This window comes from Pleurodeles waltl, chromosome 7 (assembly GCF_031143425.1).
Source record: "Pleurodeles waltl isolate 20211129_DDA chromosome 7, aPleWal1.hap1.20221129, whole genome shotgun sequence".
NCBI classification, from domain to species: domain Eukaryota; kingdom Metazoa; phylum Chordata; class Amphibia; order Caudata; family Salamandridae; genus Pleurodeles; species Pleurodeles waltl.
Window position 1 is genome coordinate 892,285,386 of NC_090446.1, and position 20,800 is coordinate 892,306,185.

A 20,800-nucleotide genomic window follows, 5' to 3' on the forward strand; every position below is an offset into this window, starting at 1 on the left:
AGGGCGTGAAACCGCTCTCAAGCAGCAACCACAATTATTCTCAGGGTGAAGTTTCAAGCAAACTCTAAATTAACCTGTTTTCCAACCTCGGATAGCTTGGCACAGAGCAGTTAGGCTTAACTCAGAGGCAATGTGTAAAGTAATTGTGCACCACTTTATACAGCAAAACAGTGGAAACACACCACAAAAAGAGCCTACAACAGAGTTAGAAAAATAAGTATGTTTTAATAAATAAAACAAGACCAAAACAACAAAAATCCAATCGGTAGAACTGGAGATATTCAGTTTTAAAGATTTTAGTAAAAATGGCACCAAAAGGTGAAAACGCCAACTGTGGATATCTGGTCACACCGGACAGGCACAAAGTCATACATTCAGGCTGACAGTGATGGAGTGTGGGCTGGCTACAGTGACCCAGTTAGGCCCATTGAGCAATGTACCTTCAATCCTGTTTTGCAGAGTGTTACAGTGATCTGCATCAAAGATGCTTCATGCAGCTGAAGGGATGCAAAAGTTCCAAAATGTGACAAAACCGTGGTATAAGCTCCTGTTATGTTGTTATCGAAGATCCTGTTGATGAGGACTTGCAATGCTAAGTCCAGAGTTGGGGATGCATCGCACCGTTGGGGCAGTGCGTTGGTTCTAAAAAGCTGTGATGCAGAGTCTGGCAACGTTGCTGAAGCTGCCCTCAACGAGAGATGTGAGGACCTGCGGAGATGATGTGTCGCATAGTGGCAGTCCTGAATGTGATGCAGGCTGAGGCGATGCTGCTGGTCATTGCAATGGGTCCAATCCACACAGCAGCAGAGATGCATCAGTTCTGCTCAGCATTGTGCTGTGCAGCACAGGAGATGCATTGGTTCCGCTGGATCCACAGAGGCTGGCAAAGCATTCTTAAGCCTGCTTCCAAGGGTCCAGAACAGGAGTGGCACCACTTAGCAGGATCGAATCACAGATGGAAGAGTCCAGGTGCAGGTGCAAGGTTATTGGAGCCTTTTGTCCCTGAGCTTACGTCAGGAGGACAGCAAACTAGCCTTTGGAGTCACTATGGGGTTCTGGGTTGAAAAGATGAAGGTCCAGTCCTTCTCACCCAGGCAGAAGGGAAGCAGCAGGATGTCAGCACAGCAAAGCAGCAGCACAGCAACGTAATAGTCCAGCAGAGGGCAGTCCAGAAGAGTGGCGGTCCGTCAGCAGCAGTCTTCTTACTGGCAGAATATCCATATGTGCAGAAGTGTCCTGAAGTGGTGGTGTCTGTTTTCCTGTATGTATACCCAGCTGTGTCTTTGAAGAGGGACAAAAGCTTCTAGAGGTTTTCAAACTCTTCAGACATCCTGTCATCCCTGTTCTGGCTCCAGGCTATGTACAGGGGGATGTAGCCCTTTGTGAGGAGGCAGGACACTTCCTATTCAGGTGGAAGTGGGGCTGTGCCCAGCTCCTCCCTCCTATTTTGCCTTTGATGGCCCATTGAGGCACACCCAAGCTCCCTATTGTGTGTGGATGTCTAGGAGGAATACACAAAGCTGAACTGTCAGCTACAACTAGTCATGTGACCAGAGGCAGGCAACAGGCGCTAAATGGCAGAGGCAGAACAATGCCAACTTTCTTAATGTGGCATTTTCAAAACTGTAATATAAAATCCAACTTCACCATAAGTCAGGATTTTAAATTAGGATTCCAAAGACACCAAACATGATCTAGTCACCTATTCCCATTTGGAAATTACACTAAAATGTAATAAGGGAACTCCACTGTTATCCTATGGGAGAGGTGGGCCTTGCAGTAGTAAAACAGGAATTTAAAAAATGTTCACTACCAGGACATGTAAAACCTAAAAAATCATGTCCTAGTTCTCAAGTACACTGCACCCACCCCTCCGGACTGTTTAGGACCCACCCTATGCTGCCTTAGTGAGACCTGTATCTTGAACCCAGGACCACCAGAGTGACTCTAGGGGCTAATTGACTGGCCTTCTGATCAGAGATTCGGGACCAAAAAGGCTCCAACCATCTTGCTCCCTGTAGTTGTACTATACCTGCTGCGTGTCCTCACATCGCTAAGTGGTGCATTCACACTCCTGGACCTTTGGAAGTGGGCTAAAAGTGGTCAGCCAGTCTCTACCAGAACCAATGCAGTCCTAGCGCAAGCTGTCATTGCAGCCCTCGCAACTCATTGGAACTGCCGCTGCGCAATACATCCTCAACACAGACCTCATAGCTCATCAGAAGTAATGCAGCAGGTCTGCCTAGCCACCCTCACCGCTCATTAGAAACACTGCTGTGTGACGCATCCTCACTCAGGACCTCACATCACTCCTCCAGACTGCCGCTGTGCAGTACAATGCTCAGGATTTAAGGTACATTTCTCATTAGATATAACTTGGTTCCTGTTTCTGCCCCATGATCCATTGAGGTAGGCCAAACTTGTCACTTTATCCAGGTCTGGCACAACCATACAACCAGACTCTTTGTGTGTGCTTTTAAGCAGTATTTTCAACTAAAAGATTTAAAATTGCATATTTGCGGTTTTACTGATTGAAGTTTTGTTGTTTTGGTGTTAAATAATTCATTACATCTTTACTGCATTTTTCTCAATGGGTATGGAATTGTTCTTGTGTTTTCACCATATTGCTGTTTGTGTGTTTATACATACTTTCCACCTTTCTTTTGTGCCAAGCTACCAGAGGATTGAGCATAGTTTAATTTGGGGTTTAGGGTTTGCTTGTGTTTCACCCTGACAATAACTGTGGTTCCTGCTTAAGAAAGGTTCACCTCCCTCAGCCAGTAGCCCAATTTCCTACAGGTGAATCACTAAACGATTCTTGGTGTCAAGTCCATGCATTAGAGCACATATATGTGGAAGTCTCTTGGAACTGGCCATGAAGTACCAAGCAGTGAACCCTAACCCAAGCCTAATAGTGAAAATAATAATGATTGGAAGAACTGAAAAGAGTGTCTTTAAACAGCAATCGTCAATGGCAGAAAAAGAAACCCTTGGATCAAAGCCAGTAACCCAACCCATGGGGAACCGATTTCCCTAGCCCAGCTTTCTATAGAAGTGTGTGGGATAATCATCCATATTTTGATCAAAATGTTTCAAAATGTTGTTGAGGGCAAGAGTTTTGATTTTAATGAAGCAAGATGGTTATCCCGATGCATTTTTGTGAAATATAGCTGCAATTACTTGTATGAGCTCACTTATTTCAGGGGAACTTCTTGAAGGGACCAAGTATGTTTTTTATTTTCATTTTGGCAAAAATCATGCTCCTAGCTCCTACTTTGTGTACAAGGCTGTTAGCTTTGAAATACACACTTAAATATGCTAGGGGTCTAACGCATAATCACAAGATCATCGGACTAAACCAAGCATGGGATGTGTATATCTCCTATTTTTTTAGACAGTGAATGGGTGTCTGACATAAATCTGGGAAAATCCAATAGAAGGAGACTAAAAAGGTAGGCGGACAATATGGACCCTATCTTCATACCATATTCTACCTGAAGCCTCAATGTAGGTATGCCCTCTTACTACAGTCCACCTAGAACTAATTGTTAGTATGTAAAGTGTGCAACATCCTAATCAGACCAACAAGCATTTTATATTTCAGTGTTTTGTTCCAAAGCAACTTTTGATCTACTAAATCAAAAGCGGATCGGAAGTCCACGAAAAGCTACTTCAATAGACCTGTGTGCCAAGGCCTGGAAGATCAGATAATGGTCTATAGAGTAATGATCTTCTATAAACATTCCTTGTTTTATTGTTGTAATTCCTTTTAACTTGGTTCAGTGTTCAAGATTTATCAACAATGTTCTTGAGAACATCTTTTCAGAGCTATATATCAATGATATTAATCTATAATTGTGGGATTATTCTGGTACCCCTTTCTGTGTTCTGATATTGTAACATTTTTAATCACCTAACTGCTCACTAAACCTAATTAAAAGAGAAACTTAAAACAGGAAGTTTAACAGGGCCATCAGACACTTTCAGAGGAAAGATGATCACAATAAGAAATGTAGTATTATGAATCTTGATAAGGGGTAGGTTGGGAAATTTAAAAGTTCACTTTCAAACCTCTTTTTATTTAACAACAAATTCAAGAAACTCTGGACTTACACTTTTTCACTTTTTCTGCTATTTACAATTTGCCAGTCCATCACCTCAAGCATTGCTAGTCAACATTTCTAATAATAATTACATAATTATATTTTTTGCTACATAAATACATTACAGGAATTTTATTTTGCTTTAATCAAGGAGGTGCTTGGCATTTTCCTCTTTTGTAGTTCTCCCATATTGTGCATTAAACTCCCTTCTTAACATTCTGCATGAGACCAACTTGACCTTTTTTATGTTGTATATACCAGAAATATTTCTGCATTGATTTAACATGATAGTACCATTGCAATGAAAAATATTGCACAATTTCAAATTGTAATTTTGAGACGAGAAAGGCTAATCTTCATCTGTTTTCATCTGGCTATTTACTTGTACATTTTCTTCACTAATTTCGGCTCTGATTCCATGAGGCTAGTTTAGGTTTAAAGACAGAGGGCCTAATTTAGATCTTGACGGACGTGTTACTCTGTCACCAATGTGACCGATATCCCATCTGCTGTATTCCGATTCCATTATATACTATGGAAATTGTAATATGGCCTACCAAATAACCCTCATGTTTGTGACAGAGTAACCCATCCACTAAGATCTAAATCAGGCCCAGATTCTGATAAGACTTTTAACTTTCAGTCTACTAAGATGAAGTTCCATTGCAAAATAATAACTTATTTTATTATTGATTACAGTTAAAATCTTACAAATGAGAAGCAAAAAAATGCTAATCCGAAATAGGCCTTTAGTCTTTTGAGACGGTTCCCTTGCTATACCTAAATTTACTGTTTGCAGGGCTATCCAAAGAAACTCTACCATCTAAATTAAATATGTTGGGGTGGAATAATACTTCCCACAAATGTTAAGATCTTATAGGACTACTATTTTGAATGATAGACATGCCGATAAAACCAAAAGATAAACATTGTTCACACAGAGCATCATCCAAATTAAGAGGAAGCTTTAAGTTAAAATCGCTTGCTAAGATAATCATTGAATCAGGGTCCCCACGTATTTCATTGAGAAATACCATGAATAATAAAAACAGAATGTCCTCAAAAGATTTACAACTGGATGGATATAAATGTTTATACAAAGAAAGCCATTTATTGCATTTCTTTTCTTATGGTTACACGTGTGGCTAAAATCTATCTGCTTATTGTAAGCACAATATACACGAATATAGAAACTTTAGTGGAGACACACGTTAAAAGGGCACTGGAAGCAATAGCGTTTTTAGAACACACCAAAATGCTATTTACTTCAGGGTTTGTCCATAGCCAGGCTTCTTGAATTGCAAGATTTTTATTAAATTTTAAAAAACAATCCTAGAATTTAGACTCAATTCTCATTTTGTAACCATGCACATTTTGTATGAGTAAACCTGTTGCTGCACACTGTTACAAGATCTACGAACGATCACTCGGGTCACTAGAAGACGAAGCAAAGTTAACATTGTTTTGTCTGAAGTTATTGTTATGGGTGGTTGGCCCTTGCTCACTATCATAATGATAATTTTGGATTTCAACACGTATTCTAGCCTCCTTCCTATTAGTCATTTCAGGGCGTCTTTTTGTCCATGATGGATATGGATATGAAAGAACCTTGTACGAATCAACTTGAATGGGAACAACCCCAGATTTTATTTTTGCAAAACAAATGATCAGTTTTAGCTAGTAAGATCTCAGTGAGTCTCTCACAGAGATTACTCTAGCATTCTTAAGATACTTACTTGCGAAACAGGTTTCTAAACCTTTATTTTTCGAACTTGTCCCTAACTGTTTTTGAATACTTTAATTGTTAATAAATAAGAAAATTAGGTGTTTTCTTTACAAAGTGTTTTATTTACATATGTTTGACATTTTTAAAGTAATTGTTTTTTTAAATATTTACCTTAGAGCCTATCAAGATTCAACAAAAGGTTCTACTATGTATCATAAACCAAATGTTTTTAACTAAAGGTTTGAACTTTTGCCCTACATTTCTTAAAAATGAACATAGAAAGAATGGCCGCAGTCTGATCTATTTAGTCCAACATTACAAATGTTATAGGTGGCATGAGGTTTTAGGCACAATTCTTGTTTCACAGCTTACAAACTGTCTCAGGTTGGCTTTTGTAGAACACCTTTTATAAGCCATAATCCTATAATTTTACCCTATGAAGTTATGATAATATGGATAGCTCTGAAGCTCCAAAGGGTGCTGAAATATTTTACAATTAAAGACTATGGGGTGTCCCTCAGGTGCACTGGAGTGTATACTCTGATATCAGTGCTGAAACGTCCTTCTGAAGGAAATCACTAGAAATAGTTTGACCCCTTAGACCTCTCATTTGAAAAATATACCATAACTTAATCAATACCAATGTTAATCAAATATTGATAGTGTAAACGGTTATTTTTCTGGAATTCTATCAGCCAATGTTAGATCTAAATGGTGTCCTGGCCTACGTGAATTGACCTGTCGTAACTTACCTGTGCAGTAGGCCAATGTCATCTTGGGTCCCCACTGTCTCAAGTGAGGAATGCTCAATTTCTTCAGAGTGCAAAGGATAAGCTCCTTAACTTTCCTTGACTCATTGAGGTAGATCACCAAGAAGTAGGAATGCGGGAACAACAGCAGGTCCTGTCAGAGCTCTTGGCTCTCAACACATAGTTCAAGTCTCAGAGGAAGGAATGAAGGCAAATTTTCAAAGTTGTTTTCATGGTGACATGCTTAGGTTTGTTTGAGTGTAATCTAGCTTACATTTGCAGTCTGTAGTAATTCTTAAGACATTCCTCACCCATTAGGGTAAATGTTAAATAAACGGTTTGAGGCTCAGCTTGTCAGGTTTGGGCTTGTTTTGTGGTCTTTCTCCTGGTCTTGAGTGTCCATATAACCATTTTAGGTAGTCTGATAGGTTGAGGGTGGAGAAAAATGGGCTTGTTCTGTGGTTGTAACATCTACATTCCACCACCAGGCCCATACACTTCTAACCTCTCTAGTAGAAAACTTTGTATTGCCTAACTAGACAACTTGATGGAATGTTGGATTAGTTGATGCTGTGGTCAGACATTTGACCTACAACTTGCACACATATGCACACACTTGTATACATAAAAATGACACTCTTGGTTAGGGGAAAAGGTGCCTTCAGTGCTGGGGGACTCTAGCCTCTGCAACTGGGACATGTGAGTGTACCCATAAAAGCTCTTAACGACTTAATTGCCCAGAGAGAAGATAGGTTGAGAGAAAACTGGGGTGGAAACGTTTTTGGGTCCCTATCTCAATACTGACCAAGGATGCTGCAGAGAATAAAACACTTAGAATTGATGTTCAGGTGCCCATGTGGAGAGGGTGTTATGCAGGGACAGCAAAATACAAAACCACAGTGAAACTTTAAAGATTAATACTACAGCGAAGCAGTATCATATCCAATACGTCTGGCCTTTATGTAGTAAAGTATACAAGCACTAGAATGCACAAAATTGGTTGTGGTGGTAATGGTGACGGTGGTGATAATGGTACAGGCAGTAATTGTGTTGGTAAAAGTGATGGTGGTAATGGCAGTGGTGGTGGTGGTGATGGGGTTTAATAGAGCTGATAAAGATTAAGGTAATTGGGATGGCAGTGAAGGGAGTTGTGCTAACAGTATGCACACGAGTCGTAAGAAAACAATTCTAAAAAGCCTTTTGCTTTAAAAAAAGAAAAACATAATTCTCTATTTAAAACACATGTAAGTGATAAATAATTGAATACATGTTCATTGGGTGTACTTTTCAGATATAAAGTAGTCCTTCGTACATTGCAATTCAAGCAGACTGTGGAAGGCAGATGTGAGAGAGTAATACTCATCTGGGGAGCCACAGCTCACTCTTTGTATGTTTTATAGAACTGGTAGGAACATGTTTTGCAGACTGTTGTTCTGTTAAGACAGACCTAAAGTGGTGAGTTAGGCAGTTGAAACAATAGCTGGAGACTATTGTCCTTACAGTACCAAAGACATTAGCTCCCAGAAGCTATTCTGTTTCCACTCTTTAAAAAGTTTGCAGCAGTGAATGAATATCCTAGTTGGTGAGTGCCCACCGTTTTGCACAATTGAACACAATAACATCTTCGCAGTAACTATCACTTTTTCATTGGCAGTTGTAGACTCAGAGTAAATTAAGTCTTCGCAAGAACCTCTTCCTTAGCTGTGGGGTTGACAGCTTTGAAATTACTTATCAGAGTAATGTGTAAAGAAGAAGGTACTCATCTGCTTCTATTGCTTTCACTGGTCTGCAAATTTGTATGTATATGATTATTTTGAGACCCAATCTAGCCAAATAGAAATTGAGCACTGATCATGGGTGGCAACCCTGAAGCACTATTTAGTATTCTTTAAAATGAGGCAGAATATTTGTTGCAGATGATTCATATTATCAAAAATATATAGGGCCACAGGTTTGAAAGGTTTAAGCATTTATCAATCCTCCAAATCAGTAAATAAAATTAGTTACTAATGCTGAACCCTTTTTTATGTACTAAGCACATACAGTGAGTCTGCAAACATTTAGCAAATCACTACATGTTTTACGAAATGGATCCAGAATTGATATTTGTGAGTGCCACGTTTTGAGCTTGATGCTGATTAAGGGGTAAGTGTATGTTTTGGAACAAAACTCTGGTCGCAAAACATTGAAAAGATTCCGACTCTCAAGTTAAAGTGATAACTTATTTGCGGAAGGGAAAGTGTTCCCTTGAGACCCCTAGGAGGAGGACCCTTCATTCTTTGTAAACGTTAAAAACTAGTTTGAGTAGGGAGTTGTCCAGAGGATCACTGCCAAATCTCAATAAATTAAATAAAAACATAGTTAACAATTTATTTAAATGCAGCCCGATTTCTTCTAAGGAAAAAAATACCTTATTGAAACTTCACAGGTATGGTCGTCTTCTGACCATAGAAAGCCATCGTTCCTGTAAATGGAGTCAGATGCAACTTGCAAACAACCACATTAATATTCATGAGGTCGGTCAGATAAGGTCCCACTCTAAATATAACTTTTATGAACCAATCAATTACTGCATAGGTTGGTTCTTAAAATTCGTTATTGGTCACAAAATTAATGTTTGAAAAGTGTGATCAGTTTTTACAACCCTTAAATAGTAGTTTTCCGTCTGCTCTGTTGTTCTCTGAAGCAGTGAGTCTTCAGCTTCTTTCTGGACTGAAAGAGGGTTTTTTCTTTATTCTGCTTTCTGTTCCAGTCTGGAGATGTCCTGTTTTCTACGGGCCAGATGTAAGAAGCCAAAAGTCCTGGGTGGCTCAGGGTTGGGGGTGGGTGGTTATAGTGGCCCTGCAGCCAACCGATGCCACGCTTGGCCAAAGGCCGTGTGTGACCCAGGGTTGGGTAGTTATAGCAGGTTGACTGCAAGGCCTAGTCGAAGTCCATACATGGCAGTGGTTGGATTAATGTATAGCAATTAAAATTACTTTCCATTTAAAAAAACATAGAAATTCACTGAAAAAAGCCAACGGTTACAGGGACCTTATAGTTAGGAAATAGAATTAAAAAAATATAGAAATTCACTTAAAAAAAACAAATATTACAGGGACGTTATAGTTAGGTTCTGAATTTACTCACACAAAATCATAGACATTCAGCAGCTATAGCTAGAGTTATTTCAAGGAACTATAACTCGTGCCCTCACCATACACTGCTAATTACCGCAGATATTACAGCACACATGACAACATTTTTGATACCAGTAAAAATATCAATGACACATTAGCAGTCAAATTATTAAAGAAAAAATTGTTCATGGAGAGGGGGTGTGTGAGAGGGTGTGTCTGGGTGTGAGAGTGGATGTGGGAGTGTCTGTCTGAGTGTGAGAGGGTGTCTTTGGGTGTGAGAGTAAGTGTCAGAGTGTCTGGGTGTGATAGTGGGTGTGAGAAGATCTATGTGGGTATGAGAGTGGGTGTCAGACTGTCTTGGAGTCACAGTGGGTGTGAGAGTGTGTGTCTGGGTGTGGGAGTGTCTATCTTGGTGTGAGAGTGTTTGTCTGGGTGTGAGATGGTGTGAGAGGGTGTCTTTGGGTGTGAGAGTGAGTGTCTGAATGTCTATCTGGGTGTGAGAGTGGATGTGAAAGGATCTATGTGGGTGGGAGAGAGGGTGTAAGAGTGTATATCTAGGAGTGACAATAGGTGAAAGTGTGTACCTGGGTGTGAGAGGGGTGTGATATTGCTATCAGAGTGGGTGTGAGAATGTTTATCTGGGTGTTAGAGTCTGTGTGAGAGGGTGTTACTGGGTGTGAGAGTGTTTGTCTGCATGTGAGAGTGAGTGTGAGAGTGTTTGTTTGGGGCTTTGAATATATATCTATATCTATATATCTCTCTCTCTCTCTCTCTCTATATATATATATATATATATATATATATATATATATATAGATATATAGATATAGATATATATATATATATACATATACATATATATATATATTGTTCAACAATATATATAAATGCACACACATATACTTTACGTTTCCCAAAATCCACATATCCACCTGTGAATTTACTCCGGATGTCCACGTTGAGCCCTGCGTGTGGGTCCGCAGTTCTCGAAAAATGTAAAATAATCTCACACATTTTAACAACACAATTTATGTTTTTTATGCCACCAATATCCCCCTTGGGGTTAGGGAGTTTCTACCCTGATCCGTTCATGCACATGGCAGCTGACATTTGAGGCCCGGGGAACGTTTCCCCAATCAAACCAAATAGTAGCTGCAACTTCCCTGTCAGGTTATGGCCAGCCAATTAGATTCTTGCTGTGATGCGTGGACCTATGGATTGACCCATGGTGGATGCACAAAGGATCCGTGTTCCTAGATATCTATATTTGTTAACCTTAAATAACTCCAAAATACTTAACAGATTTACACCAAATACAAAAAGCACAATCTGTATACCGAGATTTAGCTTCCTGCCAAAATTGTTGGAATTCGGTTTAGCGATTTGGGTTGTAGGCATGTCTAAAGGCCATTTGAAACAATGAATGGGGAAAACATGTTTTTGGGAACTCCCCTCCTTTTTCTCAGGTCCAGCTTGGTGGATCACCCCAAAACTTTTAAGATAGCAGCTAAACTGACTGAAGTATAAGTTTTGAAAATGTTATGAAGATTTGTCAAATGGTGCCAAATTTATTGACAAAACGAAAAACACTCTTCTTATGGACACTAGGTCCTAACCATAACTATCAACTGGCGACCGCGATAGATTGATAGATAAGACTCTATGGAGAGAGAGGAATCATGTGGAATCATGGAGGATGTCCTCTGATGGAAGCAGGCAATCTTAAATCCCACTGGGGCTCTATTTTCTACACAAGTGCACACACCTATGGTTTGGTCTTGATTTTGTTTCATTGAAACACGCAAGACTGTTTCAACTTATTTTACGGTAGACTAGAAATCACATGTCCATATATTTATTCAAAAGCAGCTGGGCATTGGTGACATGCTCCCTTCAAGAGCTTCTCATTGCAGAGTTGAGAGAGTTCCATCTGTTATGCCCCTTCCACCCCTCTTTTTAGGTCGAGTGCGCCTGCACTTTGACCTGTTGTAAGTATTGTGGGCTTTTGACCTTGCCCAATGCATGCTCATCACTTTCACTTATTTGTGGGCTTGCCTTTCAAAAACCCTTTATCATCATTGGTAAATGTTTGTGCCTCCTTGGGGCGGTTTTGTTACCGCCTTGCAGACTGCTCCTGTTACATGGATAATTGCACGATTGCCAATACCTTTGACTTTAAGCGAACTTCTTTTTCTTTTTCTTTTTCTCTCTCTCCTTCACGCTCATGTTCATGGTGTCCATGGCGCTTTGAATAGGCTCGCTTATGTGAACTATTTTATTTTTCATTTTCAATTTATGCGTCAAGAAAAGTCCAGTTAGGAGCTTACAGTGCTAATAGTTTTAAATTGAGCAAATGTGAGACCCATTGCAATGCAAATGCTTGTTGTCTTTGTATTTGTCACCTCAACTCCCCAACCACTCTCATGGAAGAGGGTTAATTACTCTTGGGTGTTTATGTTATCACGATTATTCCAAAAGTACTTAGACCTGTGAACTTATAGTTGATATCAAGTCTTATTGGATAGTGGGTTTTATTTCACCAGCAACATCCATGTTGAGATTTACACATATTAATGTATAATACCACACTACTAGTTCTGCCCCTGTACACTATGGTAAAAGGGTCCTGCTCTTGCTTATAAGGTAAATGGGGCTCCCCATGCTCAAGGCACCCTAAGTGACACATAGAATTGTTCCGACCTAAACCCTACCTTGCTCCAATGATCTTTTTTTTTTTAATCAGCTCTAATGATGGAAGTCTCCACCTCTTCCATGCTTTTTGTTTGAAAACATTTTCCTATTTCTTTTGTTCCCGAGGTTGAATTTTAAAGTTGTGATGTGCTGTATTGTTCATTCTCTCGTTGTCTAGGTCTAGTGATGCGTTCCTAATTAGCAAAGATTTTAGAACGATTTCAATAAATAAACAAATGCCGATTGCATCGTCAAACAAACCACTATACAGTAATGAATTTCTACTTTTTTAATTTGTATTTTTTAATCATTCTCGACTGCAAGATTGCACAGCAGGAAGAAAACACTCAAGGGCGGGGATCTGCTGATAATATGCACAGCCAGCCTTCCCGACTCAACTGTGGTTAATTCGCCTGACCAAAGATCACTTGGGCAATTATAAAAACCTATTTACACATCTCATTGAGATCCCGGCAAATAGAGGCAAACACAGCGAAAAGAGAGATAATTATCAACATACTCACCAAAGCAGAAAAGTAAAAATAAACACACATCAAGCGATGAAAAGGGGTCGTGAGAGTTTAGATTGGCGATCTGGTAACACGCAGTAATCCCGCAGAACAAAGCAAGGCCATCAAACCATCCCAAAGTGGCATATATAAACAATCATCAGCGCACTTCACTTCAAATGTATACCCATTGCCAGACCGACGGCAGTGCTAGTGTTTTTTAATTTAAAAAATCATTTCAGCGGTTGTCCCTGTGCGGATTATTGTTGTCAAGAGAGGTGACATAAAAATCCACCGCAGACCAATGTTCTCAGATTTAATCGGAATATTTGTAATATTCACTGGTGCAAACACTATCCACAATTTCGACTTGACTCATAATGATTGTAATTGATATTATTCAACTCACATATAGTGATTTTATCACTAGATTGATAGTCTAGGACGTCCTGCCTTATTACTCACATATATGTGCATTTTCTTTCTCTCTATCACTCTATTTCTCCCTCCTTCTTCCCCCACCCACCCCTCTCCAAAAGACACCTAGGGCCAGAATTACATAGCTTGATGTTTGTGATTTCCTAATAGCGATTTTTTGTGATTCACTATTCGGATATCGCAAACAGCCATATACAACTGTGTGTTCAGCACTGTTTGCGACTCCCAAATGGGTCTCAAGAGAACTGCCTCATCAATATTCATGAGGCAGGTCGCAACTTGCGACCCATTTGGGAAAAGCCACAATCATAGTGATGGTGGTCTGCTGGGGTCAGCAGACTACCATGTCATTAATTGCCTTTTCATTAAAGCAAACTTTTATTTTGTAATGCAGCCCGTTTTCCTTAAAGGAAAATGGGATGCATTACAAAAAGGAAAATGAAAAGTTGTCTTTTCATTTATTAAGAGCATGGACCACGTCCTTCTCTTGGCAGCCAATCAGATCCCAGCACAAGATCAGGAGAGTATGCGGAGCCTTCACCCCCCTATGTAAACAAATTTGATTTTTCTTTAATATCTCAAAAACTACTGGACGAGTTCACATCAAATAACAAAAAGACCAACAGCTAACTTTCTGCCAAATTTGGTGCAATTTCCTCCAGCAGTTCATGCTGTTGTCATGTTCAAAACCCTATGGGAATTAACATGGGTTGGGTGGTTAGGGGGATTGGTGGCTATAGGTGGGGTTGTGTGGTTAAAGGGGGTTAGAGATCGGCTTATAGCCTAAGGTAACTATAACTGGCGCCCTTGCCATGCACTGCTAACTACCTCAGATATTATAGCACTCATGACAGCTTTAATAATGTCAATACAAACATCAATGAAACATTAGAAGTCAAATTATTGAAGAAAAAACTATGCAGAGCGGGGCGGCAGTTGTAGTAACCTTAGGCCGTGAATTATAGTTACTTCAAATCGCTCTAACTATAACCGCTGAATTTCTCTGGTTTTGTATGAGTAAATTCAGGACCTAACTATATATATATATATCTATACAACTCACACCCTCATCATGCATTTCTAATTACTCCACAAATTACGGCACTCATGACATCTTTGATAACATCATTGATAATATCAATATATCAATATAATATTTGCAGTAACATTTTTGACAAAAAAAACTGTGCATGGTGGGGGGCGGGAGTGATAGTTATATTAGGGCCTGAGTTATAGTTACTTGAGATAATGTTTTTGTATGAGTAACTTCAGAATTTAACTATAACGTCCCTGTAGCCTTTGTTTTTTTAAGTGAAATATATATATATATATATATATATATATATATATATATATATATATATATATATATATATATATTTGTACATATGTGTCAAAATGGTTTCTTCTTTGTTCGACATACAAAGGATATCAAACTGCTGTTAAGAGTGCTGCCTTCTTTACTAAAATAAAGGAGCACTAAAGTAACGAGCACTGCTATATTGCCGTTTTGAGGAAGTGTTTTTTAGATGCCACTAGGTAGTTATAGTTAGGACAATGTTTCAATAGAAAAAGCATTTTTTGACTTGCCTATATTTTTGGCACGTTTGACAAATCTTCACGAAATTTTCGTGATCCGTCAAGCTTGGGGTGTGAAAAAGGGGAGATCTAAAAAGTTGTGTTGCCCATCTTAATTCCCATAGGACCTTTAGACATGTCTACAGTCCGAACCACTGAACGGAATAATACCAAATTTGGCAGAAACATAGCTTTTGGTATACATATTGATCTTTTGCTTTTTTGGTGTAAATCCGTTCAGTAGTTTTTGAGAAATTTGGGGAAATCCAAATGTGTATATCTCTGGCCATGGTGTCTTCGTGAATAATTCACAACCTTCCAGAATTTTTTGGAATTTTTCATGAATGTGCATGCGAAAGGAAGCACTGTGATTGGCTGACCGCAACCTGACTAGAAAGTTGAGGCTGCCATTTTATTTCACAGGACATGGTCTCCAGGGGTAAAAATCCTAATTGAAAGTGGCATAAGGGTCAGGGTGCAGGTACCCTGACCCCAACGGTGTGATATAGGTGTGTTTTAGGGGCAAATTATGGGTTTCAAATAATTTTTTATTTTCATGGGTGGTATTCATGAAACTTCGTGAATTTTCACAGATTATTCGTGAAATATTACCATATATGAAAACATTTGAAAGAAACATCACAGACTCATTCATGCAGTAATTCCTTCACTCACACATGTAGTCAGAGACTCATGTGCCCACTCACACACCCACTCAGATACTCAGACACTCACTCAGACCCACTCATAGACTCACACACCCACTTTCAGTCCCACTCAGACACTCACACACCCACTCACAGATCCACTGACAGAGACAGGCCCTGTGGTCAATCTCCACTGTCCACAGCCAAAAGCCATGCGTGGCTTGGGGTTGGGTTGTTAGAAGGGCTTGATTGCAAGGCCTGGCTTCAGGCCAGGCCTTGTGACTAACCCCTGCCATGCAAAGCCAAAGGTCATGCATGGCGGGGGTTGGAATGATGTACACTAATTAAAATTACTTACGTAAAAAAAACATAGAAATTCACAGAAAAAAGGCAAAAGTTACAGGGACGTTATAGTTAGGATATATATACATATATACATACAATTTTGTTGTAAAGGCATGCGTAGTAATGGATGCGTGGTAAAGGAATTGCATGGTGTCTTCTGCATTGTTAAGGTTGTTTCTCGATTTTTGGAGGGGACTTTAACTGTCTAGCTGACACCACCCTGGATCTCTCTACGTCGCCATACCCAGAGGCACTGGTGCATAGGATATCAAATAGGTTTTGAGACTGAACAACCAGTTGGGGGCTTGAGGATGTTTGGAGGACACAACATAGTAGTGAAAGATACTACTACTTTTACGCTAGCCTATATGTTCTTCATGTCCACCTGGATAAAGTCCTGTGTTCTGCACCACTTTCAATTCATATATCACACAAGTACATTGGCTGCACTATCTTGGACCACAACCCACTATTGTTGAGAATTTGGTTGGATACACCAAGGCTGGCAGTCCCCATGAGTCGTCTTTGCCCCGGTGCCTTAGAAGAAGACACCCACTGGGAGGGCCTGTAGGACTTCATCTCGGATTATCCTACACCCCATTTGTGCACAGCTTCTGACTTTCTTGTCATGTGGGAGGCCTTTAAGGTGGTTGTTCATGGACAATGTATAGGGATGACATAGGGTGTCCAGAAGAAACCCTACCCTAAACTAGTGTCGCTAGATGGGACCAACACAATGAAATATGAGCGCTCAACAAAGTATACCTGTTCGAGCAGAGATGGATCTACCGTCTACGGACTGATCAGGAGGGGTTAAATGGTGAGGTCGCCTGGGGAAGCATGAGAACTTAACTAGTAGCTCATTTGTTTACCCTATCATGAATATCAGATTATTAGATCCCCCCGTTTGGATGTCGGAACAACGTTTGGGCTGAATAGTAAATAATCGCGGAATTTGGTCTCTGGTACACTGATGGCCCTCCTATTTGTGAACCTGTTTGTACTAAGGAGACTCGACAAATACCTCCTTGATGACTGTGGTTCTGATATTTGTCTATGTATGTCATTCCTCTACAGAGTCCATTTGGGGTCAGGTATCTCATTATTAGACCGAAAAAAATAAGTGTCAGTTTTGGTCTAGATGAAAGGTGAACTCTATTTCCCAGCTTTCACAGTGACTTGAACACTGGCTCTCTTGGTCTTCAGTGGCACATGTGCATTTTGGTGTTTCCAAAGTTAACTATGTGAGCTGATTTGAATATATTAGGTTTATGAATGCCAGTGCAAATGGTTCTCGACTGAACTCAATAATTCAACCCGATCTTCCTTCTTTATTAGACAAGTTTCATCAATGTAATTGTTGCCATTTGGCAAAGTGCATTACACTTTTCAGTATGCCTGGGCCTTGTGCATATGAAAGACAAGAGTAATTGTGAACACAGTGCAAATATGGTTTTTAAGTGTGAGTGTTCCATGATGGGGCTCAATTAATTTAATCCGATCTTTGTGGTAATCACATTTGTTCAACTAATGGTGTTAGTGCCTGCTCTGGATAGTGCACTACATGTCCTGGCATGTCTGGGATTCGGGTTCATGAGTGACATTTTTTTTGGTACACCTGTGATGAATGTGCCATGTGCAGCTTATCCCAAGTTTGGATGTACCACTCTTGCTACAAAAAGCACTCGGGCTGCATTGCACATGTATATGTTCGGCATGACGAGGAGTTGCAGTAGGTACTTCCATATGACGCACCTTTTGAGGAAGTGAGTACGTGTGCTCTATACATAGCATTTGTGAAAGAGAACTTTCTGTGTAGTAGCAAGCTTCCCTAGGTAGCAGAAGTTAGCCTGGGGATCTTTTGGCTGCATTTGAGTCTGTAAAGTGCTTTGTTTTGAACTTTTAGTCCACCGCACAACCCTATTGGGCAGTTGCATTGCTCTCAAAAGAGAATTAGAAGGCTGTGCCTCGTAATATATGTTCTGTCTCTTGGATTTTAGTGATGGGACTCCCACACGAGTGATGTGCCTACAAGTTCTAGTTTGGTAGGCCTTTTCACTCTAAGAAGAATTAGAATGTTGTGCCCCTAATTCTGTGCTCTGACTCCTTTAAATTTCAGAGATGAGGCCTCTCTACTAGCGATTTCTTTATGAATAGCTGGTCTGATGCTGGTTTAATGCATATAATAATTTATCTTTTGTGGACAAATGTTTTGAATAATATACTTTCTCCACCTGTCATTACAGCATATGACTATAAAGGGTGTTGCCCCTCTCCCTGACCAGGAAGCAAAAAGTCCCGAATTTAGGGTACGATTAAAGTCCATTTTCTTTTGGTGTAGTAGAGAGATCTTCCACTGCTCCCATTGTATTGAAGGATAGGAATATTTTCCTAAGATTATATAAGGGGGGTTATTGCATTAATTGGGTCACTGATCACTATAGTTGCAGTGACATGTACAGTGGCATGTGTGCTCATATAATTGTTTCCAAATCTAATATGGGCTTGACATTTGCGGGTCGTCTTGTTCTGTTTCTTATGGGTAACCCATGACTTTTTAAGCTGACCTGAGGTAGGATCTGAAGCATGGGGTTGACATGACTTTTGGATTGAATCTTATCATGTTAGGCAGCTATTTGAAGTAGGGATCCTTGGCCCTGAAGAAAGCCGAGACCCAAAGTGGCTCGTCAAAATGGGCAGAAACATGTTGGCCGTTTAATAGGTGATCCGACACATAATTATTGAGGTTTCACCATTTCCTGTTTTCAATAATATCTGTGTTCCCCTTTATTAAAGGCAAATCTCCAGGGGTTGTACGCAAGGTATTTTAACATTGATATCTGGATCCCGGTTTTTATCCAATAGTTATTTATTAAGAGCTCCCTCCTGATCTAAGAAAACAGGGGGTTGAGTCTGCCCATTTTGTTCCTACCAGGGTGGGAGAGGAAGCCAGGGATGAAGCATGACACTGTGAGGTGTTTGAGGCTTCCTCTTCCATAAAGCGAATGACCCACTTTTTCTTTCCCTTATGGCCAATAGAAAGCACTAATGAACCCCAAAATACTGTGTGTAGGAAAGTACCCTTCTTTTGGGCATGGTCACTTGCCTGCTGACAGCGTGTTTTTGACTGTGTTCACTGTGATCCTGTTAACACAGTGTGCTCTCTCCCTCTAAATTTGGTTGCTTAGGACTTAGCATACCCAACAATTGGCTTTCCGGTACTACCATGTAAGTCCCTGGTATATGGCATTGAACTTAAATCCCAGGGGCATTGGGGCATCAGGGGTTCCCTATGTGCTGCAGCATGTATTGTGCCACACATGGGAGTCCATGCAAAATGTGTCTGGAGGCCGCCATTGCAGCCTGCGTGAAAAAGGTGCATGCATCCTTTCACTACAACTCACTGCACCAGGTCACTATAAGTCACCCCTATGGTCGGCCCTCCTAGCCCAGAGGGCAGGGTGCAGGTACCTGTGTGTAAGGGCACCCCTGCATGAGCAGAGGTGCCCCTATGAACCTCAGCTCCATTTCCCTGGTCTTCATAAGTGCAGATAAGCCATTTTAGTGTACTGGACGCAGGCCAATCACTACCTGTGACCAGCTACATAATGGTAACTCTGAACCTGGACATGTTTGGTTTAAAACATTTTGGAACCATACCCCAATACTGTTGCCAGTATTGGTTGTATGATTCCATGCACTCTGGCTGCTCCTTAGAGGACCCTCAGCATTGCTCTTACTAGTCTTCTGGAATTTTCAAGGCAGTCCATGCTGCTGCCGCCCCTCAGACAGGTTTCTGCCCTCATGCTGCTTGACCAGCTCAAGCAGAGGAAGGTAGAACAAAGGATTTCCTTTGGGAGAGGCAACACCCTCTCCCTTTAAATAGGTGTTACATGGCTTGGAAGGGGTTGCCTTCACAAGCAACCAGTATGCTTTGAAGGGCACATTTGGTGCCCTTCTTGCATAAAACAGTTTGCACCAGTTCAGGGATCCCTGGTTCCTGCTCTGGTGTGAAACTGGACAATGGAAAGGGGAGTGACCACTCCCCTGCCCATCACCACTGCAGGGTTAGTGCCCGGAGCTCCTCCAGGTGGCCACTTGATTCTGCCATTTTGAATCCAAGGTGGGCAGAGGCCCTTGGGCAGAGGCCCTTGGGACATCTGAGTGACCAGGTCAGGCAGGTGATAGGTGACCAATACCCATTCCTGGGCTATTTAGGGTCTCCCTCCCACGTGGGTCTTCAGATTCAATGTGCAAGATTCTAGCAGGACTCCTCTGCATCATTTGCTTCATCTTCTGGCCGCCTGGATTGCAACTGGACCCTTCAGGAACCGACAATCTGCAACTCCAGCGACAACTCCGCTTTGCAACATTGTTTCTCTGGCTCCTTCCAGCAACTGCAACATTTCCCTGGCTGAGCATCCTCTAAGGGCAACAAGTCCGCAGTCTGCACAAGAAGGAAGAAGTAATCTCCCTTGGAGTGAAAAAGTCACTCTCCTGCATCCGCAGAGACCAACTGAAATGACGACTTGCTACGTGGATCCTCTTTCCTCTGGAACTGGATGGATCCTGCATTACAGGTGGTAGTCTGGAGTGGTTTGCATGGTCCTCTCTACCAACTGTCAAATGTGGGAGATAGTGAGCACTGGCCTTTCCTTGCAGGACAGTACCCCTGTGCACTGCAAATTTTGTAGCTATCAAGGCTTGTTTGTTCCTCCTCCAAGGGATCTTCATACTTCGTATAGCCCCAGCATCTAACACTCTTCCCAGTGATGTGGACTCCTCCTCGGGTGTGCTGAGTGGGCCTCGCCTCACTGCGGCTTCTGTGCCTGCTGCCTGTGGGGCCACCTGTGGGGGCTGCCTCCTCCTCTTGTGACTCTTCCAACTGATGAGGG